Raw genomic sequence first — 27,387 nt, 5'->3', positions numbered from 1 at the left:
CTCCATACTTTTTGTGTGTTCAAAATGCACCATTCAAAGGCACATCACAAAATTTCAACAATTTCTGACTTCATTTGGTATATTTCGTGCATTTACTTATTTTTTTGAGCTAGTTGACCCTGTAATTGAAAAGCACTACAAATGAACTCTGAAAATGTTGAAAGTTGGCATGCTATCATCATTTCACCCACATAGCATGTGTTAAAAAGTTGAGAGGGCTACGACTAAAAATGGACGCAGTTCGTGTACAAAACTAACAATCTCTCTCGAAGTAGCAGGGTTTCGAACGAGAACTCATCTCTTACAAAGGGATTTCATTTTTTTTTGAACTTATTTGAACTCCATACTTTTTGTGTGTTCAAAATGCACCATTCAAAGGCACATCACAAAATTTCAACAATTTCTGACTTCATTTGGTATATTTCGTGCATTTACTTATTTTTTTTTGAGCTAGTTGACCCTGAAATTGAAAAGCACTACAAATGAACTCTGAAAATGTTGAAAGTTGGCATGCTATCATCATTTCACCCACATAGCATGTGTTAAAAAGTTGAGAGGGATACGACTAAAAATGGACGCAGTTCGTGTACAAAACTAACAATCTCTCTCGAAGTAGCAGGGTTTCGAACGAGAACTCATCTCTTACAAAGGGATTTCATTTTTTTTTTGAACTTATTTGAACTCCATACTTTTTGTGTGTTCAAAATGCACCATTCAAAGGCACATCACAAAATTTCAACAATTTCTGACTTCATTTGGTATATTTCGTGCATTTACTTATTTTTTTGAGCTAGTTGACCCTGTAATTGAAAAGCACTACAAATGAACTCTCAAAATGTTCAAAGTTGGCATGCTATCATAATTTCACCCACATAGCATGTGTTAAAAAGTTGAGAGGGCTACGACGAAAACTGGATGCAGTTCGTGTACAAAACTGACAATCTCTCTCGAAGTAGCAGGGTTTCGAACGAGAACTCATCTCTTACAAAGGGATTTCATTTTTTTGAACTTATTTGAACTCCATACTTTTTGTGTGTTCAAAATGCACCATTCAAAGGCACATCACAAAATTTCAACAATTTCTGACTTCATTTGGTATATTTCGTGCATTTACTTATTTGTTTTTGAGCTAGTTGACCCTGAAATTGAAAAGCACTACAAATGAACTCTGAAAATGTTGAAAGTTGGCATGGTATCATAATTTCACCCACATAGCATGTTTTAAAAAGTTGAGAGGGCTACGACAAAAACTGGATGCAGTTCGTGTACAAAACTGACAATCTCTCTCGAAGTAGTAGGGTTTCGAACGAGAATTCATCTCTTACAAAGGGATTTCATTTTTTTGAACTTATTTGAACTCCATACTTATTGTGTATTCAAAATGCACCATTAAAAGGCACATCACAAAGTTTCAACAATTTTTGACTTCATTTGGTATATTTCGTGCATTTACTTTTTTTTTTGAGCTAGTTGACCCTGAAATTGAAAAGCACTACAAATGAACTCTGAAAATGTTGAAAGTTGGCATGCTATCATCATTTCACCCACATAGCATGTGTTAAAAAGCTGAGAGGGCTACGACCAAAACTGGATGCAGTTCGTGTAGAAAACTGACAATCTCTCTCGAAGTAGCAGGGTTTCGAACGAGAACTCATCTCTTACAAAGGGATTTCATTTTTTAAAACTTATTTGAACTCCTTACTTTTTGTGTGTTCAAAGTGCACCATTCAAAGGCACATCACAAAATTTCAACAATTTCTCACTTCATTTGGTATATTTCGTGCATTTACTTGTTTTTTTTTGAGCTAGGTGACCCTGAAATTGAAAAGCACTACAAATGAACTCTGAAAATGTTGAAATTTGGCATGCTATCATCATTTCACCCACATAGCATGTGTTAAAAAGTTGAGAGGGCTACGACTAAAAATGGACGCAGTTCGTGTACAAAACTAACAATCTCTCTCGAAGTAGCAGGGTTTCGAACGAGAACTCATCTCTTACAAAGGGATTTCATTTTTTTTGAACTTATTTGAACTCCATACTTTTTGTATGTTCAAAATGCACCATTCAAAGGCACATCATAAAATTTCAACAATTTCTGACTTCATTTGGTATATTTCGTGCATTTACTTATTTGTTTTTGAGCTAGTTGACCCTGAAATTGAAAAGCACTACAAATTAACTCTGAAAATGTTGAAAGTTGGCATGGTATCATAATTGCACCCACATAGCATGTTTTAAAAAGTTGAGAGGGCTACAACAAAAACTGGATGCAGTTCGTGTACAAAACTGACAATCTCTCTCGAAGTAGTAGGGTTTCGAACGAGAACTCATCTCTTACAAAGGGATTTCATTTTTTTGAACTTATTTGAACTCCATACTTTTTGTGTGTTCAAAATGCACCATTCAAAGGCACATCACAAAATTTGAACAATTTCTGACTTCATTTGGTATATTTCGTGCATTTACTTTTTTTTGAGCTAGTTGACCCTCAAATTGAAAAGCTCTACAAATGAACTCTGAAAATGTTGAAAGTTGGAATGCTATCATCATTTCACCCACATAGCATGTGTTAAAAAGTTGAAAGGGCTACGACAAAAATTGGATGCAGTTCATGTACAAAACTGACAATCTCTCTCGAAGTAGAAGGGTTTCGAACGAGAAATCATCTCTTACAAAGGGATTTCATTTTTTTAAACTTATTTGAACTCCATACTTTTTGTGTGTTCAAAATGCACCATTCAAAGGCACATCACGAAATTTCAACAATTTCGGACTTCATTTGGTATATTTCGTGCATTTACTTTTTTTTTGAGCTAGTTGACCCTGAAATTGAAAAGCACTACAAATGAACTCTGAAAATGTTGAAAGTTGGCATGCTATCATCATTTCACCCACATAGCATTTGTTAAAAAGTTGAGAGGGCTACGACAAAAACTGGATGCAGTTCGTGTACAAAACTGACAATCTCTCTCGAAGTAGCAGGGTTTCGAACGAGAACTCATCTCTTACAAAGGGATTTCATTTTTTTGAACTTATTTGAACTCCATACTTTTTGTGTGTTTGAAATATACCATTCAAAGGCACATCACAAAATTTCAACAATTTCTGACTCCATTTGGTATATTTCGTGCATTTACTTATTTTTTTTGAGCTAGTTGACCCTGAAATTGAAAAGCACTACAAATGATTTCTGAAAATGTTGAAAGTTGGCATGCTATCATCATTTCACCCACATAGCATGTGTTAAAAAGCAAAGAGGGCTACGACAAAAAATGGACGCGGTTCGTGTACAAAACTGACAATCTCTCTCGAAGTAGGAGGGTTTCGAACGAGAACTCATCTCTTACAGAGGGATTTCATTTTTTTGAATTTATTTGAACTCCATACTTTTTGTGTGTTCAAAATGCACCATACAAAGGCACATCACAAAATTTCAACAATTTCTGACTTCATTTGGTATATTTCGTGCATTTACTTATTTTTTTGAGCTAGTTGACCCTGAAATTGAAAAGCACTACAAATGAACTCTGAAAATGTTGAAAGTTGGCATGCTATCATAATTTCACCCACATAGCATGTGTTAGAAAGTTGAGAGGGCTACGACGAAAACTGGATGCAGTTCGTGTACAAAACTGACAATCTCTCTCGAAGTAGCACGGTTTCGAACGAGAACTCATCTCTTACAAAGGGATTTCATTTTTTTTAACTTATTTGAACTCCATACTTTTTGTGTGTTCAAAATGCACCATTCAAAGGCACAACACAAAATTTCAACAATTTCTGACTTCATTTGGTATATTTCATGCATTTACTTATTTGTTTTTGAGCTAGTTGACCCTGAAATTGAAAAGCACTACAAATGAACTCTGAAAATGTTGAAAGTTGGCATGCTATCATAATTACACCCACATAGAATGTTTTAAAAAGATGAGAGGGCTACGACAAAAACTGGATGAAGTTCGTGTACAAAACTGACAATCTCTCTCGAAGTAGTAGGGTTTCGAACGAGAACTCATCTCTTACAAAGGGATTTCATTTTTTTGAACTTATTTGAACTCCATACTTTTTGTGTGTTCAAAATGCACCATTAAAAGGCACATCACAAAATTTCAACAATTTTTGACTTCATTTGGTATATTTCGTGCATTTACTTTTTTTTTGAGCTACTTGACCCTGAAATTGAAGAGCACTACAAATGAACTCTGAAAATGTTGAAAGTTGGCATGCTATCATCATTTCACCCACATAGCATGTGTTAAAAAGTTGAGAGGGCTACGACAAAAACTGGATGCAGTTCGTGTACAAAACTGACAATCTCTCTCGAAGTAGGAGGGTTTCGAACGAGAACTCATCTCTTACAAAGGGATTTCATTTTTTAAAATTTTTTGAACTCCATACTTTTTGTGTGTTCAAAATGCACCATTCGAAGGCACATCACAAAATTTCAACAATTTCTGACTTCATTTGGTATATTTCGTGCATTTAATTTTTTTTGAGCTAGTTGACCCTGAAATTGAAAAGCACTACAAATGAACTCTGAAAATGTTGAAAGTTGGCATGGTATCATAATTTCACCCACATAGCATGTTTTAAAAAGTTGAGAGGGCTATGACAAAAACTGGATGCAGTTCGTGTACAAAACTGACAATCTCTCTCGGAGTAGTAGGGTTTCGAACAAGAACTCATCTCTTACAAAGGGATTTCATTTTTTTGAACTTATTTGAACTCCATACTTTTTGTGTATTCAAAATGCACCATTAAAAGGCACATCACAAAATTTCAACAATTTTTGACTTCATTTGGTATATTTCGTGCATTTACTTTTTTTTTTAGTTAGTTGACCCTGAAATTGAAAAGCAATACAAATGAACTCTGAAAATGTTGAAAGTTGGAATGCTATCATAATTTCACCCACATAGCATGTGTTAAAAAGTTGAGAGTGCTACGACAAAAACTGGATGCAGTTCATGTACAAAACTAACAATCTCTCTCGAAGTAGCAGGGTTTCGAACGAGAACTCATCTCTTACAAAGGGATTTCATTTTTTTAACTTATTTGAACTCCATACTTTTTGTGTGTTCGAAATATACCATTCAAAGGCACATCACAAAATTTCAACAATTTCTGACTCCATTTGGTATATTTCGTGCATTTACTTTTTTTTTTGAGCTAGTTGACCCTGAAATTGAAAAGCACTACAAATGAACTCTGAAAATGTTGAAAGTTGGCATGCTATCATCATTTCACCCACATAGCATGTGTTAAAAAGTTGAGAGGGCTACGACTAAAAATGGACGCAGTTCGTGTACAAAACTAACAATCTCTCTCGAAGTAGCAGGGTTTCGAACGAGAACTCATCTCTTACAATGGGATTTCATATTTTTTGAACTTATTTGAACTCCATACTTTTTGTGTGTTCAAAATGCACCATTCAAAGGCACATCACAAAATTTCAACAATTTCTGACTTCATTTGGTATATTTCGTGCATTTACTTATTTGTTTTTGAGCTAGTTGACCCTGAAATTGAAAAGCACTACAAATGAACTCTGAAAATGTTGAAAGTTGGCATGCTATCATCATTTCACCCACATAGCATGTGTTAAAAGGTTGAGAGGGCTACGACAAAAACTGGATGCAGTTCGTGTACAATACTGACAATCTCTCTCGAAGTAGCACGGTTTCTAACGAGAACTCATCTGTTACAAAGGGATTTCATTTTTTTGAACTTCTTTCAACTCCATACTTTTTGTGTGTTCAAAATGCACCATTCAAAGGCACATCACAAAATTTCAACAATTTCTGACTCCATTTGGTATATTTCGTGCATTTACTTATTTTTTTTGAGCTAGTTGACCCTGAAATTGAAAAGCACTACAAATGAACTCTGAAAATGTTGAAAGTTGGCATGGTATCATAATTTCACACACATAGCATGTTTTAAAAAGTTGAGAGGGCTATGACAAAAACTGGATGCAGTTCGTGTACAAAACTGACAATCTCTCTCGAAGTAGTAGGGTTTCGAACAAGAACTCATCTCTTACAAAGGGATTTCATTTTTTTGAACTTATTTGAACTCCATAGTTTTTGTGTATTCAAAATGCACCATTAAAAGGCACATCACAAAATTTCAACAATTTTTGACTTCATTTGGTATATTTCGTGCATTTACTTTTTTTTTGAGTTAGTTGACCCTGAAATTGAAAAGCACTACAAATGAACTCTGAAAATGTTGAAAGTTGGAATGCTATCATAATTTCACCCACATAGCATGTGTTAAAAAGTTGAGAGTGCTACGACAAAAACTGGATGCAGTTCATGTACAAAACTAACAATCTCTCTCGAAGTAGAAGGGTTTCGAACGAGAACTCATCTCTTACAAAGGGATTTCATTTTTTAAAACTTATTTGAACTCCATACTTTTTGTGTGTTCAAAATGCACCATTCAAAGGCACATCACAAAATTTCAACAATTTCTGACTTCATTTGGTATATTTCGTGCATTTACTTTTTTTTGAGCTAGTTGACCCTGAAATTGAAAAGCACTACAAATGAACTCTGAAAATGTTCAAAGTTGGCATGCTATCATCATTTCACCCACATAGCATGTGTTAAAAGTTGAGAGGGCTACGACAAAAACTGGATGCAGTTCGTGTACAAAACTGACAATCTCTCTCGAAGTAGAAGGGTTTCGAACGAGAACTCATCTCTTACAAAGGGATTTCATTTTTTTGAACTTATTTGAACTCCATACTTTTTGTGTGTTCGAAATGTACCATTCAAAGGCACATCACAAAATTTCAACAATTTCTGACTCCATTTGGTATATTTCGTGCATTTACTTATTTTTTTTGAGCTAGTTGACCCTGAAATTGAAAAGCACTACAAATGAACTCTGAAAATGTTGAAAGTTGGCATGCTATCATCATTTCACCCACATAGCATGTGTTAAAAAGTAAAGAGGGCTACGACAAAAAACGGATGCAGTTCGTGTACAAAACTGACAATCTCTCTCGAAGTAGGAGGGTTTCGAACGAGAACTCATCTCTTACAAAGGGATTTCATTTTTTTGAATTTATTTGAACTCCATACTTTTTGTGTGTTCAAAATGCACCATTCAAAGGCACATCACAAAATTTCAACAATTTCTGACTTCATTTGGTATATTTCGTGCATTTACTTATTTTTTGAGCTAGTTGACCCTGAAATTGAAAAGCACTACAAATGAACTCTGAAAATGTTGAAAGTTGGCATGCTATCATCATTTCACCCACATAGCATGTGTTAAAAAGTTGAGAGGGCTACGACGAAAACTGGATGCAGTTCGTGTACAAAACTGACAATCTCTCTCGAAGTAGTAGGGTTTCGAACGAGAACTCATCTCTTACAAAGGGATTTCATTTTTTTGAACTTATTTGAACTCCATACTTTTTGTGTGCTCAAAATGCACAATTCAAAGGCACATCACAAAATTTAAACAATTTCTGATTCCATTTGGTATATTTCGTGCATTTACTTATTTTTTTTGAGCTAGTTGACCCTGAAATTAAAAAGCACTACAAATGAACTCTGAAAATGTTGAAAGTTGGCATGCTATCATCATTTCACCCACATATCTTGTGTTAAAAATTTGAGAGGGCTACGACAAAAAATGGATGAAGTTCGTGTACAAAACTGACAATCTCTCTCGAAGTAGCAGGGTTCGAACGAGAACTCATCTCTTACAAAGGGATTTCATTTTCTTTGAACTTATTTGAACTCCATACTTTTTGTGTGTTCAAAATGCACCATTCAAAGGCACATCACAAAATTTCAACAATTTCTGACTTCATTTGGTATATTTCGTGCATTTACTTTTTTTTGAGCTAGTTGACCCTGAAATTGAAAAGCACTACAAATGAACTCTGAAAATGTTGAAAGTTGGCATGCTATCATCATTTCACCCACATAGCATGTGGTAAGAAGTTGAGAGGGCTACGACAAAAACTGGATGCAGTTTGTGTACAAAACTGACAATCTCTCTCGAAGTAGCACGGTTTCGTACGAGAACTCATCTCTTACAAAGGGATTTCATTTTTTTTGAAATTATTTGAACTCCATACTTTTTGTGTGTTCGAAATATACCATTCAAAGGCACATCAAAAAAATTCAACAATTTTGACTCCATTTGGTATATTTCGTGCATTTACTTATTTTTTTTGAGCTAGTTGACCCTGAAATTGAAAAGCACTACAAATGAACTCTGAAAATGTTGAAAGTTGGCATGCTATCATAATTTCACCCACATAGCATGTGTTAAAAAGTTGAGAGGGCTACGACGAAAACTGGATGCAGTTCGTGTACAAAACTGACAATCTCTCTCGAAGTAGCACGGTTTCGAACGAGAACTCATCTCTTACAAAGGGATTTCATTTTTTTGAACTTATTTGAACTCCATACTTTTTGTGTGTTCAAAATGCACCATTCAAAGGCACATCACAAAATTTCAACAATTTCTGACTCCATTTGGTATATTTCGTGCATTTACTTTTTTTTTTGAGCTAGTTGACCCTGAAATTGAAAAGCACTACAAATGAACTCTGAAAATGTTGAAAGTTGGCATGGTATCATAATTACACCCACATAGCATGTTTTAAAAAGATGAGAGGGCTACGACAAAAACTGGATGCAGTTCGTGTACAAAACTGACAATCTCTCTCGAAGTAGTAGGGTTTCGAACGAGAACTCATCTCTTACAAAGGGATTTCAATTTTTTGAACTTATTTGAACTCCATACTTTTTGTGTGTTCAAAATGCACCATTAAAAGGCACATCACAAAATTTCAACAATTTTTGACTTCATTTGGTATATTTCGTGCATTTACTTTTTTTTTTGAGCTAGTTGACCCTGAAATTGAAGAGCACTACAAATGAACTCTGAAAATGTTGAAAGTTGGCATGCTATCATCATTTCACCCACATAGCATGTGTTAAAAAGTTGAGAGGGCTACGACAAAAACTGGATGCAGTTCGTGTACAAAACTGACAATCTCTCTCGAAGTAGGAGGGTTTCGAACGAGAACTCATCTCTTACAAAGGGATTTCATTTTTTAAAACTTATTTGAACTCCATACTTTTTGTGTGTTCAAAATGCACCATTCAAAGGCACATCACAAAATTTCAACAATTTCTGACTTCATTTGGTATATTTCGTGCATTTACTTTTTTTTGAGCTAGTTGACCCTGAAATTGAAAAGCACTACAAATGAACTCTGAAAATGTTGAAAGTTGGCATGCTATCATCATTTCACCCACATATCTTGTGTTAAAAAGTTGAGAGGGCTACGACGAAAACTGGATGCAGTTCGTGTACAAAACTGACAATCTCTCTCGAAGTAGTAGGGTTTCGAACGAGAACTCATCTCTTACAAAGGGATTTTATTTTTTTGAACTTATTTGAACTCCAGACTTTTTGTGTGTTCAAAATGCACCATTCAAAGGCACATCACAAAATTTCAACAATTTCTGATTCCATTTGGTATATTTCGTGCATTTATTTATTTTTTTTGAGCTAGTTGACCCTGAAATTAAAAAGCACTACAAATGAACTCTGAAAATGTTGAAAGTTGGCATGCTATCATCGTTTCACCCACATATCTTGTTTTAAAAATTTGAGAGGGCTACGACAAAAAATGGATGAAGTTCGTGTACAAAACTGACAATCTCTCTCGAAGTAGCAGGGTTTCGAACGAGAACTCATCTCTTACAAAGGGATTTCATTTTCTTTGAACTTATTTGAACTCCATACTTTTTGTGTGTTCAAAATGCACCATTCAAAGGCACATCACAAAATTTCAACAATTTCTGACTTCATTTGGTATATTTCGTGCATTTACTTTTTTTTTGAGCTAGTTGACCCTAAAATTAAAAAGCACTACAAATGAACTCTGAAAATGTTGAAAGTTGGCATGCTATCATCATTTCACCCACATAGCATGTGGTAAGAAGTTGAAAGGGCTACGACAAAAACTGGATGCAGTTCGTGTACAAAACTGACAATCTCTCTCGAAGTAGCAGGGTTTCGTACGAGAACTCATCTCTTACAAAGGGATTTCATTTTTTTGAAATTATTTGAACTCCATACTTTTTGTGTTCGAAATATACCATTCAAAGGCACATCACAAAATTTCAACAACTTTGACTCCATTTGGTATATTTCGTGCATTTACTTATTTTTTTGAGCTAGTTGACCCTGAAATTGAAAAGCACTACAAATGAACTCTGAAAATGTTGAAAGTTGGCATGCTATCATAATTTCACCCACATAGCATGTGTTAAAAAGTTGAGAGGGCTACGACGAAAACTGGATGCAGTTCGTGTACAAAACTGACAATCTCTCTCGAAGTAGCACGGTTTCGAACGAGAACTCATCTCTTACAAAGGGATTTGATTTTGTTTGAACTTATTTGAACTCCATACTTTTTGTGTGTTCAAAATGCACCATTCAAAGGCACATCACAAAATCTCAACAATTTCTGACTTCATTTGGTATATTTCGTGCATTTACTTATTTTTTTTGAGCTAGTTGACCCTGAAATTGAAAAGCACTACAAATGAACTCTGAAAATGTTGAAAGTTGGCATGCTATCATCATTTCACCCACATATCTTGTGTTAAAAAGTTGAGAGGGCTACGACAAAAAATGGATGCAGTTCGTGTACAAAACTGACAATCTCTCTCGAAGTAGGAGGGTTTCGAACGAGAACTCATCTCTTACAAAGGGATTTCATTTTCTTTGAACTTATTTGAACTCCATACTTTTTGTGTGTTCAAAATGCACCATTCAAAGGCACATCACAAAATTTCAACAATTTCTGAGTTCATTTGGTATATTTCGTGCATTTACTTATTTGTTTTTGAGCTAGTTGACCCTGAAATTGAAAATCACTACAAATGAACTCTGAAAATGTTGAAAGTTGGCATGGTATCATAATTACACCCACATAGCATGTTTTAAAAAGATGAGAGGGCTACGACAAAAACTGGATGCAGTTCGTGTACAAAACTGACAATCTCTGTCGAAGTAGTAGGGTTTCGAACGAGAACTCATCTCTTACAAAGGGATTTCATTTTTTTGAACTTATTTGAACTCCATACTTTTTGTGTGTTCAAAATGCACCATTAAAAGGCACATCACAAAATTTCAACAATTTTTGACTTCATTTGGTATATTTCGTGCATTTACTTATTTTTTTTGAGCTAGTTGACCCTGAAATTGAAGAGCACTACAAATGAACTGTGAAAATGTTGAAAGTTGGCATGCTATCATCATTTCACCCACATAGCATGTGTTAAAAGTTGAGAGGGCTACGACAAAAACTGGATGCAGTTCGTGTAGAAAACTGACAATCTCTCTCGGAGTAGGAGGGTTTCGAACGAGAACTCATCTCTTACAAAGGGATTTCATTTTTTAAAATTTTTTGAACTCCATACTTTTTGTGTGTTCAAAATGCACCATTCAAAGGCACATCACAAAATTTCAACAATTTCTGACTTCATTTGGTATATTTCGTGCATTTAATTTTTTTTTGAGCTAGTTGACCCTGAAATTGAAAAGCACTACAAATGAACTCTGAAAATGTTGAAAGTTGGCATGGTATCATAATTTCACCCACATAGCATGTTTTAAAAAGTTGAGAGGGCTATGACAAAAACTGGATGCAGTTCGTGTACAAAACTGACAATCTCTCTCGAAGTAGTAGGGTTTCGAACAAGAACTCATCTCTTACAAAGGGATTTCATTTTTTTGAACTTATTTGAACTCCATACTTTTTGTGTATTCAAAATGCACCATTAAAAGGCACATCACAAAATTTCAACAATTTTTGACTTCATTTGGTATATTTCGTGCATTTACTTTTTTTTTGAGTTAGTTGACCCTGAAATTGAAAAGCACTACAAATGAACTCTGAAAATGTTGAAAGTTGGAACGCTATCATAATTTCACCCACATAGCATGTGTTAAAAAGTTGAGAGTGCTACGACAAAAACTGGATGCAGTTCATGTACAAAACTAACAATCTCTCTCGAAGTAGAAGGGTTTCGAACGAGAACTCATCTCTTACAAAGGGATTTCATTTTTTAAAACTTATTTGAACTCCATACTTTTTGTGTGTTCAAAATGCACCATTCAAAGGCACATCACAAAATTTCAACAATTTCTAACTTCATTTGGTATATTTCGTGCATTTACTTTTTTTTTGACCTAGTTGACCCTGAAATTGAAAAGCACTACAAATGAACTCTGAAAATGTTCAAAGTTGGCATGCTATCATCATTTCACCCACATAGCATGTGTTAAAAAGTTGAGAGGGCTACGACAAAAACTGGATGCAGTTCGTGTATAAAACTGACAATCTCTCTCGAAGTAGCAGGGTTTCGAACGAGAACTCATCTCTTACAAAGGGATTTCATTTTTTTGAACTTATTTGAACTCCATACTTTTTGTGTGTTCGAAATATACCATTCAAAGGCACATCACAAAATTTCAACAATTTCTGACTCCATTTGGTATATTTCGTGCATTTACTTATTTTTTTTGAGCTAGTTGACCCTGAAATTGAAAAGCACTACAAATGAACTCTGAAAATGTTGAAAGTTGGCATGCTATCATCATTTCACCCACATAGCATGTGTTAAAAAGTAAAGAGGGCTACGACAAAAAATGGATGCAGTTCGTGTACAAAACTGACAATCTCTCTCGAAGTAGGAGGGTTTCGAACGAGAACTCATCTCTTACAAAGGGATTTCATTTTTTTGAATTTATTTGAACTCCATACTTTTTGTGTGTTCAAAATGCACCATTCAAAGGCACATCACAAAATTTCAACAATTTCTGACTTCATTTGGTATATTTCGTGCATTTACTTATTTTTTTGAGCTAGTTGACCCTGAAATTGAAAAGCACTACAAATGAACTCTGAAAATGTTGAAAGTTGGCATGCTATCATAATTTCACCCACATAGCATGTGTTAAAAAGTTGAGAGGGCTACGACGAAAACTGGATGCAGTTCGTGTACAAAACTGACAATCTCTCTCGAAGTAGTAGGGTTTCGAACGAGAACTCATCTCTTACAAAGGGATTTCATTTTTTTGAACTTATTTGAACTCCATACTTTTTGTGTGTTCAAAATGCACCATTCAAAGGCACATCACAAAATTTCAACAATTTCTGATTCCATTTGGTATATTTCGTGCATTTACTTATTTTTTTTGAGCTAGTTGACCCTGAAATTAAAAAGCACTACAAATGAACTCTGAAAATGTTGAAAGTTGGCATGCTATCATCATTTCACCCACATATCTTGTGTTAAAAATTTGAGAGGGCTACGACAAAAAATGGATGAAGTTCGTGTACAAAACTGACAATCTCTCTCGAAGTAGCAGGGTTTCGAACGAGAACTCATCTCTTACAAAGGGATTTCATTTTCTTTGAACTTATTTGAACTCCATGCTTTTTGTGTGTTCAAAATGCACCATTCAAAGGCACATCACAAAATGTCAACAATTTCTGACTTCATTTGGTATATTTCGTGCATTTACTTTTTTTTTGAGCTAGTTGACCCTGAAATTGAAAAGCACTACAAATGAACTCTGAAAATGTTGAAAGTTGGCATGCTATCATAATTTCACCCACATAGCATGTGTTAAAAAGCTGAGAGGGCTACGACGAAAACTGGATGCAGTTCGTGTATAAAACTGACAATCTCTCTCGAAGTAGCACGGTTTCGAACGAGAACTCATCTCTTACAAAGGGATTTCATTTTTTTTGAACTTATTTGAACTCCATACTTTTTGTGTGTTCAAAATGCACCATTCAAAGGCACATCACAAAATTTCAACAATTTCTGACTCCATTTGGTATATTTCGTGCATTTACTTATTTTTTTTGAGCTAGTTTACCCTGAAATTGAAGAGCACTACAAATGAACTCTGAAAATGTTGAAAGTTGGCATGCTATCATCGTTTCACCCACATATCTTGTGTTAAAAAGTTGAGAGGGCTACGACAAAAAATGGATGCAGTTCGTGTACAAAACTGACAATCTCTCTCGAAGTAGCAGTGTTTCGAACGAGGACTCATCTCTTACAAAGGGATTTCATTTTCTTTGAACTTATTTGAACTCCATAATTTTTGTGTGTTCAAAATGCACCATTCAAAGGAACATCACAAAATTTCAACAATTTCTGACTTCATTTGGTATATTTCGTGCATTTACTTATTTCTTTTTGAGCTACTTGACCCTGAAATTGAAAATCACTACAAATGAACTCTGAAAATGTTGAAAGTTGGCATGGTATCATAATTACACCCACATAGCATGTTTTAAAAAGATGAGAGGGCTACGACAAAAACTGGATGCAGTTCGTGTACAAAACTGACAATCTCTCTCGAAGTAGTAGGGTTTCGAACGAGAACTCATCTCTTACAAAGGGATTTCATTTTTTTGAACTTATTTGAACTCCATACTTTTTGTGTGTTCAAAATGCACCATTAAAAGGCACATCACAAAATTTCAACAATTTTTGACTTCATTTGGTATATTTCGTGCATTTACTTATTTTTTTTGAGCTAGTTGACCCTGAAATTGAAGAGCACTACAAATGAACTCTGAAAATGTTGAAAGTTGGCATGCTATCATAATTTCACCCACATAACATGTGTTAAAAAGTTGAGAGGGCTACGACAAAAACTGGATGCAGTTCGTGTACAAAACTGACAATCTCTCTCGAAGTAGGAGGGTTTCGAACGAGAACTCATCTCTTACAAAGGGATTTCATTTTTTAAAACTTATTTGTACTCCATACTTTTTGTGTGTTCAAAATGCACCATTCAAAGGCACATCACAAAATTTCAACAATTTCTGACTTCATTTGGTATATTTCGTGCATTTACTTTTTTTTGAGCTAGTTGACCCTGAAATTGAAAAGCACTACAAATGAACTTTGAAAATGTTGAAAGTTGGCATGGTATCTTAATTTCACCCACATAGCATGTTTTAAAAAGTTGAGAGGGCTACGACAAAAACTAGATGCAGTTCGTGTACAAAACTGACAATCTCTCTCGAAGTAGTAGGGTTTCGAACGAGAACTCATCTCTTACAAAGGGATTTCATTTTTTTGAACTTATTTGAACTCCATACTTTTTGTGTGTTCAAAATGCACCATTAAAAGGCACATCGTAAAATTTCAACAATTTTTGACTTCATTTGGTATATTTCGTGCATTTACTTTTTTTTAAGCTAGTTGACCCTGAAATTGAAAAGCACTACAAATGAACTCTGAAAATGTTGAAAGTTGGAATACTATCATCATTTCACCCACATAGCATGTGTTAAAAAGTTGAGAGTGCTACGACAAAAACTGGATGCAGTTCATGTACAAAACTGACAATCTCTCTCGAAGTAGAAGGGTTTCGAACGAGAACTCATCTCTTACAAAGGGATTTCATTTTTTAAAACTTATTTGAACTCCATACTTTTTGTGTGTTCAAAATGCACCATTCAAAGGCACATAACAAAATTTCAACAATTTCTGACTTCATTTGGTATATTTCGTGCATTTACTTTTTTTTAGCTAGTTGACCCTGAAATTGAGAAGCACTACAAATGAACTCTGAAAATGTTGAAAGTTGGCATGCTATCATCATTTCACACACATAGCATGTGTTAAAAAGTTGAGAGGGCTACGACAAAAACTGGATGCAGTTCGTGTACAAAACTGACAATCTCTCTCGAAGTAGCAGGGTTTCGAATGAGAACTCATCTCTTACAAAGGGATTTCATTTTTTTTGAACTTATTTGAACTCCATAGTTTTTGTGTGTTCGAAATATACCATTCAAAGGCACATCACAAAATTTCAACAATTTCTGACTCCATTTGGTATATTTCGTGCATTTACTTTTTTTTTTGAGCTAGTTGACCCTGAAATTGAAAAGCACTACAAATGAACTCTGAAAATGTTGAAAGTTGGCATGCTATCATCATTTCACCAACATAGCATGTGTTAAAAAGTAAAGAGGGCTACGACAAAAAATGGATGCAGTTCGTGTACAAAACTGACAATCTCTCTCGAAGTAGGAGGGTTTCGAACGAGAACTCATCTCTTACAAAGGGATTTCATTTTTTTGAATTTATTTGAACTCCATACTTTTTGTGTGTTCAAAATGCACCATTCAAAGGCACATCACAAAATTTCAACAATTTCTGACTTCATTTGGTATATTTCGTGCATGTACTTATTTTTTTGAGCTAGTTGACCCTGAAATTGAAAAGCACTACAAATGAACTCTGAAAATGTTGAAAGTTGGCATGCTATCATAATTGCACCCACATAGCATGTGTTAAAAAGTTGAGCGGGCTACGACGAAAACTGGATGCAGTTCGTGTACAAAACTGACAATCTCTCTCGAAGTAGTAGGGTTTCGAACGAGAACTCATCTCTTACAAAGGGATTTCATTTTTTTTGAACTTATTTGAACTCCATACTTTTTGTGTGTTCAAAATGCACCATTCAAAGGCACATCACAAAATTTCAACAATTTCTGACTCCATTTGGTATATTTCGTGCATTTACTTTTTTTTTTGAGCTAGTTGACCCTGAAATTGAAAAGCACTACAAATGAACTCTGAAAATGTTGAAAGTTGGCATGCTATCATCATTTCACCCACATATCTTGTGTTAAAAAGTTGAGAGGGCTACGACAAAAAATGGATGCAGTTCGTGTACAAAACTGACAATCTCTCTCGAAGTAGTAGGGTTTCGAACGAGAACTCATCTCTTACAAAGGGATTTCATTTTTTTTGAACTTATTTGAACTCCATACTTTTTGTGTGTTCAAAATGCACCATTCAAAGGCACATCACAAAATTTCAACAATTTCTGACTCCATTTGGTATATTTCGTGCATTTACTTTTTTTTTTGAGCTAGTTGACCCTGAAATTGAAAAGCACTACAAATGAACTCTGAAAATGTTGAAAGTTGGCATGCTATCATCATTTCACCCACATAGCATGTGTTAAAAAGTTGAGAGGGCTACGACAAAAACTGGATGCAGTTCGTGTACAAAACTGACAATCTTTCTCGAAGTAGGAGGGTTTCGAACGAGAACTCATCTCTTACAAAGGGATTTCATTTTCTTTGAACTTATTTGAACTCCATACTTTTTGTGTGTTCAAAATGCACCATTCAAAGGCACATCACAAAATTTCAACAATTTCTGACTCCATTTGGTATATTTCGTGCATTTACTTTTTTTTTTGAGCTAGTTGACCCTGAAATTGAAAAGCACTACAAATGAACTCTGAAAATGTTGAAAGTTGGCATGCTATCATCATTTCACCCACATAGCATGTGTTAAAAAGTTGAGAGGGCTACGACAAAAACTGGATGCAGTTCGTGTACAAAACTGACAATCTTTCTCGAAGTAGGAGGGTTTCGAACGAGAACTCATCTCTTACAAAGGGATTTCATTTTCTTTGAACTTATTTGAACTCCATACTTTTTGTGTGTTCAAAATGCACCATTCAAAGGCACATCACAAAATTTCAACAATTTCTGACTTCATTTGGTATATTTCGTGCATTTACTTATTTTTTTGAGTTAGTTGACCCTGAAATTGAAAAGCACTACAAATGAACTCTGAAAATGTTGAAAGTTGGCACGCTATCATAATTTCACCCACATAGCATGTGTTAAAAAGTTGAGAGGGCTATGACAAAAACTGGATGCAGTTCGTGTACAAAACTCACGATCTTTGTCGAAGTAGGAGGGTTTCGAACGAGAACTCATCTCTTACAAAGGGATTTCATTTTTTTTGAACTTATTTGAACTCCATACTTTTTGTGTGTTCAAAATGCACCATTCAAAGGCACATCACAGAATTTCAACAATTTCTGACTCCATTTGGTGTATTTCGTACATTTACTTATTTTTTGTGAGCTAGTTGACCCTGAAATTGAAAAGCACTACAAATGAACTCTGAAAATGTTGAAAGTTGGCATGCTATCATCATTTCACCCACATAGCATGTGCAAAAAAGTTGAGAGGGCTACGACAAAAAATGGATGCAGTTCGTGTACAAAACTGACAATCTCTCTCGAAGTAGTAGGGTTTCGAACGAGAACTCATCTCTTACAAAGGGATTTCATTTTTTTGAACTTATTTGAACTCCATACTTTTTGTGTGTTCAAAATGCACCATTCAAAGGCACATCACAAAATTTCAACAATTTTTGACTTCATTTGGTATATTTCGTGCATTTACTTTTTTTTTGAGCTAGTTGACCCTATAATTTTAAAGCACTACAAATGAACTCTGAAAATGTTGAAAGTTGGCATGCTATCATAATTTCACCCACATAGCATGTGTTAAAAAGTTGAGAGGGCTACGACAAAAACTGGATGCAGTTCGTGTACAAAACTGACAATCTCCCTCGAAGTAGCACGGTTTCGAACGAGAACTCATCTCTTACAAAGGGATTTCATTTTTTTGAACTTATTTGAACTCCATACTTTTTGTGTGTTCAAAATGCACCATTCAAAGGCACATCGCAAAATTTCAACAATTTCTGACTCCATTTGGTATATTTCGTGCATTTACTTATTTTTTTTGGGCTAGTTAACCCTGAAATTGAAAAGCACTACAAATGAACTCTGAAAATGTTGAAAGTTGGCATGCTATCATCATTTCACCGACATAGCATGTGTTAAAAAGTTGAGAGGGCTACGACAAAAACTGGATGCAGTTCGTGTACAAAACTGACAATCTCTCTCGAAGTAGGAGGGTTTCGAACGAGAACTCATCTCTTACAAAGGGATTTCATTTTTTTTAAACTTATTTGAACTCCATACTTTTTGTGTGTTCAAAATGCACCATTCAAAGGCACATCACAAAATTTCAACAATTTATGACTCCATTTGGTATATTTCATGCATTTACTTTTTTTTTTTGAGCTAGTTGACCCTGAAATTGAAAAGCACTACAAATGAACTCTGAAAATGTTGAAAGTTGGCATGCTATCATCATTTCACCCACATATCTTGTGTTAAAAAGTTGAGAGGGCTACGACAAAAAATGGATGCAGTTCGTGTACAAAACTGACAATCTCTCTCGAAGTAGCAGGGTTTCGAACGAGAACTCATCTCTTACAAAGGGATTTCATTTTCTTTGAACTTATTTGAACTCCATACTTTTTGTGTGTTCAAAATGCACCATTCAAAGGCACATCACAAAATTTCAACAATTTCTGACTTCATTTGGTACATTTCGTGCATTTACTTATTTGTTTTTGAGCTAGTTGACCCTGAAATTGAAAAACACTACAAATGAACTCTGAAAATGTTGAAAGTTGGCATGCTATCATCATTTCACCCACATAGCATGTGTTAAAAGGTTGAGAGGGCTACGACAAAAACTGGATGCAGTTCGTGTATAAAACTGACAATCTCTCTCGAAGTAGCACGGTTTCGAACGAGAACTCATCTCTTACAAAGGGATTTCATTTTTTTTGAACTTATTTGATCTCCATACTTTTTGTGTGTTCGAAATGCACCATTCAAAGGCACATCACAAAATTTCAACAATTTCTGACTCCATTTGGTATATTTCGTGCATTTACTTATTTTTTTTGAGCTAGTTGACCCTGAAATTGAAAAGCACTACAAATGAACTCTGAAAATGTTGAAAGTTGGCATGCTATCATCATTTCACCCACATAGCATGTGTTAAAAATTTGAGAGGGCTACAACAAAAACTGGATGCAGTTCGTGTACAAAACTGACAATCTCTCTCGAAGTAGGAGGGTTTCGAACGAGAACTCATCTCTTACAAAGGGTTTTCAATTTTTTTAAACTTATTTGAACTCCATACTTTTTGTGTGTTCAAAATGCACCATTCAAAGGCACATCACAAAATTTCAACAATTTCTGACTCCATTTGGTATATTTCGTGCATTTACTTAATTTTTTTTGAACTTATTTGAACTGCTGACTTTTTGTGTGTTCAAAGTGCACCATTCAAAGGCACATCACAAAATTTCAACAATTTCTGACTTCATTTGGTATATTTCGTGCATTTACTAATTTTTTTTGAGCTAGGTGACCCTGAAATTGAAAAGCACTACAAATGAACTCTGAAAATGTTGAAAGTTGGCATGCTATCACCATTTCACCCACATAGCATGTGTTAAAAAGTTGAGAGGGCTACGACTAAAAATGGACGCAGTTCGTGTACAAAACTAACAATCTCTCTCGAAGTAGCAGGGTTTCGAACGAGAACTCATCTCTTACAAAGGGATTTCATTTTTTTTGAACTTATTTGAACTCCATACTTTTTGTGTGTTCAAAATGCACCATTCAAAGGCACATCACAAAATTTCAACAATTTCTGACTTCATTTGGTATATTTCGTGCATTTACTTTTTTTTTGAGCTAGTTGACCCTCAAATTGAAAAGCACTACAAATGAACTCTGAAAATGTTGAAAGTTGGCATGCTATCATTATTTCACCCACATATCTTGTGTTAAAAAGTTGAGAGGGCTACGACAAAAAATGGATGCAGTTCGTGTACAAAACTGACAATCTCTCTCGAAGTAGCAGGGTTTCGAACGAGAACTCATCTCTTACAAAGGGATTTCATTTTCTTTGAACTTATTTGAACTCCATACTTTTTGTGTGTTCAAAATGCACCATTCAAAGGCACATCACAAAATTTCAACAATTTCTGACTTCATTTGGTATATTTCGTGCATTTACTTATTTTTTTTGAGCTAGTTGACCCTGAAATTGAAAAGCACTACAAATGAACTCTGAAAATGTTGAAAGTTGGCATGCTATCATAATTTCACCCACATAGCATGTGTTAAAAAGTTGAGAGGGCTATGACAAAAACTGGATGCAGTTTGTGTACAAAACTCACAATCTTTGTCGAAGTAGGAGGGTTTTGAACGAGAACTCATCTCTTACAAAGGGATTTCATTTTTTTGAACTTATTTGAACTCCATACTTTTTGTGTGTTCAAAATGCACCATTCAAAGGCACATCACAAAATTTCAACAATTTCTGACTCCATTTGGTATATTTCGTGCATTTACTTATTTTTTTTGAGCTAGTTGACCCTGAAATTGAAAAGCACTACAAATGAACTCTGAAAATGTTGAAAGTTGGCATGCTATCATCATTTCACCCACATAGCAGGTGTTAAAAAGTTGAGAGGGCTACGACAAAAAATGGATGCAGTTCGTGTACAAAACTGACAATCTCTCTCGAAGTAGTAGGGTTTCGAACGAGAACTCATCTCTTACAAAGGGATTTCATTTTTTTGAACTTATTTGAACTCCATACTTTTTGTGTGTTCAAAATGCACCATTCAAAGGCACATCACAAAATTTCAACAATTTTTGACTTCATTTGGTTATTTCGTGCATTTACTTTTTTTTGAGCTAGTTGACCCTGAAATTTTAAAGCACTACAAATGAACTCTGAAAATGTTGAAAGTTGGCATGCTATCATCATTTCACCCACATAGCATGTGTTAAAAAGTTGAGAGGGCTACGACAAAAACTGGATGCAGTTCGTGTACAAAACTGACAATCTCCCTCGAAGTAGCACGGTTTCGAACGAGAACTCATCTCTTACAAAGGGATTTCATTTTTTTTGAACTTATTTGAACCCCATACTTTTTGTGTGTTCAAAATGCACCATTCAAAGGCACATCACAAAATTTCAACAATTTCTGACTCCATTTGGTATATTTCGTGCATTTACTTATTTTTTTGAGCTAGTTGACCCTGAAATTGAAAAGCACTACAAATGAACTCTGTAAATCTTGAAAGTTGGCATGCTATCATAATTTCACCCACATAGCATGTGTTAAAAAGTTGAGAGGGCTACGACAAAAACTGGATGCAGTTCGTGTACAAAACTGACAATCTCTCTCGAAGTAGCACGGTTTCGAACGAGAACTCATCTCTTACAAAGGGATTTCATTTTTTTTGAACTTATTTGAACTCCATACTTTTTGTGTGTTCAAAATGCACCATTCAAAGGCACATAACAAAATTTCAACAATTTCTGACTTCATTTGGTATATTTCGTGCATTTACTTTTTTTTTAGCTAGTTGACCCTGAAATTGAGAAGCACTACAAATGAACTCTGAAAATGTTGAAAGTTGGCATGCTATCATCATTTCACACACATAGCATGTGTTAAAAAGTTGAGAGGGCTACGACAAAAACTGGATGCAGTTCGTGTACAAAACTGACAATCTCTCTCGAAGTAGCAGGGTTTCGAATGAGAACTCATCTCTTACAAAGGGATTTCATTTTTTTTGAACTTATTTGAACTCCATAGTTTTTGTGTGTTCGAAATATACCATTCAAAGGCACATCACAAAATTTCAACAATTTCTGACTCCATTTGGTATATTTCGTGCATTTACTTATTTTTTTTGAGCTAGTTGACCCTGAAATTGAAAAGCACTACAAATGAACTCTGAAAATGTTGAAAGTTGGCATGCTATCATCATTTCACCCACATAGCATGTGTTAAAAAGTAAAGAGGGCTACGACAAAAAATGGATGCAGTTCGTGTACAAAACTGACAATCTCTCTCGAAGTAGGAGGGTTTCGAACGAGAACTCATCTCTTACAAAGGGATTTCATTTTTTTGAATTTATTTGAACTCCATACTTTTTGTGTGTTCAAAATGCACCATTCAAAGGCACATCACAAAATTTCAACAATTTCTGACTTCATTTGGTATATTTCGTGCATTTACTTATTTTTTTGAGCTAGTTGACCCTGAAATTGAAAAGCACTACAAATGAACTCTGAAAATGTTGAAAGTTGGCATGCTATCATAATTTCACCCACATAGCATGTGTTAAAAAGTTGAGAGGGCTACGACGAAAACTGGATGCAGTTCGTGTACAAAACTGACAATCTCTCTCGAAGTAGTAGGGTTTCGAACGAGAACTCATCTCTTACAAAGGGATTTCATTTTTTTGAACTTATTTGAACTCCATACTTTTTGTGTGTTCAAAATGCACCATTCAAAGGCACATCACAAAATTTCAACAATTTCTGATTCCATTTGGTATATTTCGTGCATTTACTTATTTTTTTTGAGCTAGTTGACCCTGAAATTAAAAAGCACTACAAATGAACTCTGAAAATGTTGAAAGTTGGCATGCTATCATCATTTCACCCACATATCTTGTGTTAAAAATTTGAGAGGGCTACGACAAAAAATGGATGAAGTTCGTGTACAAAACTGACAATCTCTCTCGAAGTAGCAGGGTTTCGAACGAGAACTCATCTCTTACAAAGGGATTTCATTTTCTTTGAACTTATTTGAACTCCATGCTTTTTGTGTGTTCAAAATGCACCATTCAAAGGCACATCACAAAATGTCAACAATTTCTGACTTCATTTGGTATATTTCGTGCATTTACTTTTTTTTTGAGCTAGTTGACCCTGAAATTGAAAAGCACTACAAATGAACTCTGAAAATGTTGAAAGTTGGCATGCTATCATAATTTCACCCACATAGCATGTGTTAAAAAGCTGAGAGGGCTACGACGAAAACTGGATGCAGTTCGTGTATAAAACTGACAATCTCTCTCGAAGTAGCACGGTTTCGAACGAGAACTCATCTCTTACAAAGGGATTTCATTTTTTTTGAACTTATTTGAACTCCATACTTTTTGTGTGTTCAAAATGCACCATTCAAAGGCACATCACAAAATTTCAACAATTTCTGACTCCATTTGGTATATTTCGTGCATTTACTTATTTTTTTTGAGCTAGTTTACCCTGAAATTGAAGAGCACTACAAATGAACTCTGAAAATGTTGAAAGTTGGCATGCTATCATCGTTTCACCCACATATCTTGTGTTAAAAAGTTGAGAGGGCTACGACAAAAAATGGATGCAGTTCGTGTACAAAACTGACAATCTCTCTCGAAGTAGCAGTGTTTCGAACGAGGACTCATCTCTTACAAAGGGATTTCATTTTCTTTGAACTTATTTGAACTCCATAATTTTTGTGTGTTCAAAATGCACCATTCAAAGGAACATCACAAAATTTCAACAATTTCTGACTTCATTTGGTATATTTCGTGCATTTACTTATTTCTTTTTGAGCTACTTGACCCTGAAATTGAAAATCACTACAAATGAACTCTGAAAATGTTGAAAGTTGGCATGGTATCATAATTACACCCACATAGCATGTTTTAAAAAGATGAGAGGGCTACGACAAAAACTGGATGCAGTTCGTGTACAAAACTGACAATCTCTCTCGAAGTAGTAGGGTTTCGAACGAGAACTCATCTCTTACAAAGGGATTTCATTTTTTTGAACTTATTTGAACTCCATACTTTTTGTGTGTTCAAAATGCACCATTAAAAGGCACATCACAAAATTTCAACAATTTTTGACTTCATTTGGTATATTTCGTGCATTTACTTATTTTTTTTGAGCTAGTTGACCCTGAAATTGAAGAGCACTACAAATGAACTCTGAAAATGTTGAAAGTTGGCATGCTATCATAATTTCACCCACATAACATGTGTTAAAAAGTTGAGAGGGCTACGACAAAAACTGGATGCAGTTCGTGTACAAAACTGACAATCTCTCTCGAAGTAGGAGGGTTTCGAACGAGAACTCATCTCTTACAAAGGGATTTCATTTTTTAAAACTTATTTGTACTCCATACTTTTTGTGTGTTCAAAATGCACCATTCAAAGGCACATCACAAAATTTCAACAATTTCTGACTTCATTTGGTATATTTCGTGCATTTACTTTTTTTTGAGCTAGTTGACCCTGAAATTGAAAAGCACTACAAATGAACTTTGAAAATGTTGAAAGTTGGCATGGTATCTTAATTTCACCCACATAGCATGTTTTAAAAAGTTGAGAGGGCTACGACAAAAACTAGATGCAGTTCGTGTACAAAACTGACAATCTCTCTCGAAGTAGTAGGGTTTCGAACGAGAACTCATCTCTTACAAAGGGATTTCATTTTTTTGAACTTATTTGAACTCCATACTTTTTGTGTGTTCAAAATGCACCATTAAAAGGCACATCGTAAAATTTCAACAATTTTTGACTTCATTTGGTATATTTCGTGCATTTACTTTTTTTTAAGCTAGTTGACCCTGAAATTGAAAAGCACTACAAATGAACTCTGAAAATGTTGAAAGTTGGAATGCTATCATCATTTCACCCACATAGCATGTGTTAAAAAGTTGAGAGTGCTACGACAAAAACTGGATGCAGTTCATGTACAAAACTGACAATCTCTCTCGAAGTAGAAGGGTTTCGAACGAGAACTCATCTCTTACAAAGGGATTTCATTTTTTAAAACTTATTTGAACTCCATACTTTTTGTGTGTTCAAAATGCACCATTCAAAGGCACATAACAAAATTTCAACAATTTCTGACTTCATTTGGTATATTTCGTGCATTTACTTTTTTTTTAGCTAGTTGACCCTGAAATTGAGAAGCACTACAAATGAACTCTGAAAATGTTGAAAGTTGGCATGCTATCATCATTTCACACACATAGCATGTGTTAAAAAGTTGAGAGGGCTACGACAAAAACTGGATGCAGTTCGTGTACAAAACTGACAATCTCTCTCGAAGTAGCAGGGTTTCGAATGAGAACTCATCTCTTACAAAGGGATTTCATTTTTTTTGAACTTATTTGAACTCCATAGTTTTTGTGTGTTCGAAATATACCATTCAAAGGCACATCACAAAATTTCAACAATTTCTGACTCCATTTGGTATATTTCGTGCATTTACTTTTTTTTTTTGAGCTAGTTGACCCTGAAATTGAAAAGCACTACAAATGAACTCTGAAAATGTTGAAAGTTGGCATGCTATCATCATTTCACCAACATAGCATGTGTTAAAAAGTAAAGAGGGCTACGACAAAAAATGGATGCAGTTCGTGTACAAAACTGACAATCTCTCTCGAAGTAGGAGGGTTTCGAACGAGAACTCATCTCTTACAAAGGGATTTCATTTTTTTGAATTTATTTGAACTCCATACTTTTTGTGTGTTCAAAATGCACCATTCAAAGGCACATCACAAAATTTCAACAATTTCTGACTTCATTTGGTATATTTCGTGCATTTACTTATTTTTTTGAGCTAGTTGACCCTGAAATTGAAAAGCACTACAAATGAACTCTGAAAATGTTGAAAGTTGGCATGCTATCATAATTGCACCCACATAGCATGTGTTAAAAAGTTGAGCGGGCTACGACGAAAACTGGATGCAGTTCGTGTACAAAACTGACAATCTCTCTCGAAGTAGTAGGGTTTCGAACGAGAACTCATCTCTTACAAAGGGATTTCATTTTTTTTGAACTTATTTGAACTCCATACTTTTTGTGTGTTCAAAATGCACCATTCAAAGGCACATCACAAAATTTCAACAATTTCTGACTCCATTTGGTATATTTCGTGCATTTACTTTTTTTTTTTGAGCTAGTTGACCCTGAAATTGAAAAGCACTACAAATGAACTCTGAAAATGTTGAAAGTTGGCATGCTATCATCATTTCACCCACATATCTTGTGTTAAAAAGTTGAGAGGGCTACGACAAAAAATGGATGCAGTTCGTGTACAAAACTGACAATCTCTCTCGAAGTAGCAGGGTTTCGAACGAGAACTCATCTCTTACAAAGGGATTTCATTTTCTTTGAACTTATTTGAACTCCATACTTTTTGTGTGTTCAAAATGCACCATTCAAAGGCACATCACAAAATTTCAACAATTTCTGACTTCATTTGGTATATTTCGTGCATTTACTTATTTTTTTGAGTTAGTTGACCCTGAAATTGAAAAGCACTACAAATGAACTCTGAAAATGTTGAAAGTTGGCACGCTATCATAATTTCACCCACATAGCATGTGTTAAAAAGTTGAGAGGGCTATGACAAAAACTGGATGCAGTTCGTGTACAAAACTCACGATCTTTGTCGAAGTAGGAGGGTTTCGAACGAGAACTCATCTCTTACAAAGGGATTTCATTTTTTTTGAACTTATTTGAACTCCATACTTTTTGTGTGTTCAAAATGCACCATTCAAAGGCACATCACAGAATTTCAACAATTTCCGACTCCATTTGGTGTATTTCGTACATTTACTTATTTTTTGTGAGCTAGTTGACCCTGAAATTGAAAAGCACTACAAATGAACTCTGAAAATGTTGAAAGTTGGCATGCTATCATCATTTCACCCACATAGCATGTGCAAAAAAGTTGAGAGGGCTACGACAAAAAATGGATGCAGTTCGTGTACAAAACTGACAATCTCTCTCGAAGTA

Source organism: Hordeum vulgare, chromosome 7H, assembly GCF_904849725.1.
Source record: "Hordeum vulgare subsp. vulgare chromosome 7H, MorexV3_pseudomolecules_assembly, whole genome shotgun sequence".
Lineage (NCBI taxonomy): Eukaryota > Viridiplantae > Streptophyta > Magnoliopsida > Poales > Poaceae > Hordeum > Hordeum vulgare.
The sequence above is the reverse complement of the archived record's forward strand: the minus strand, read 5'-3'. Positions refer to the sequence as shown.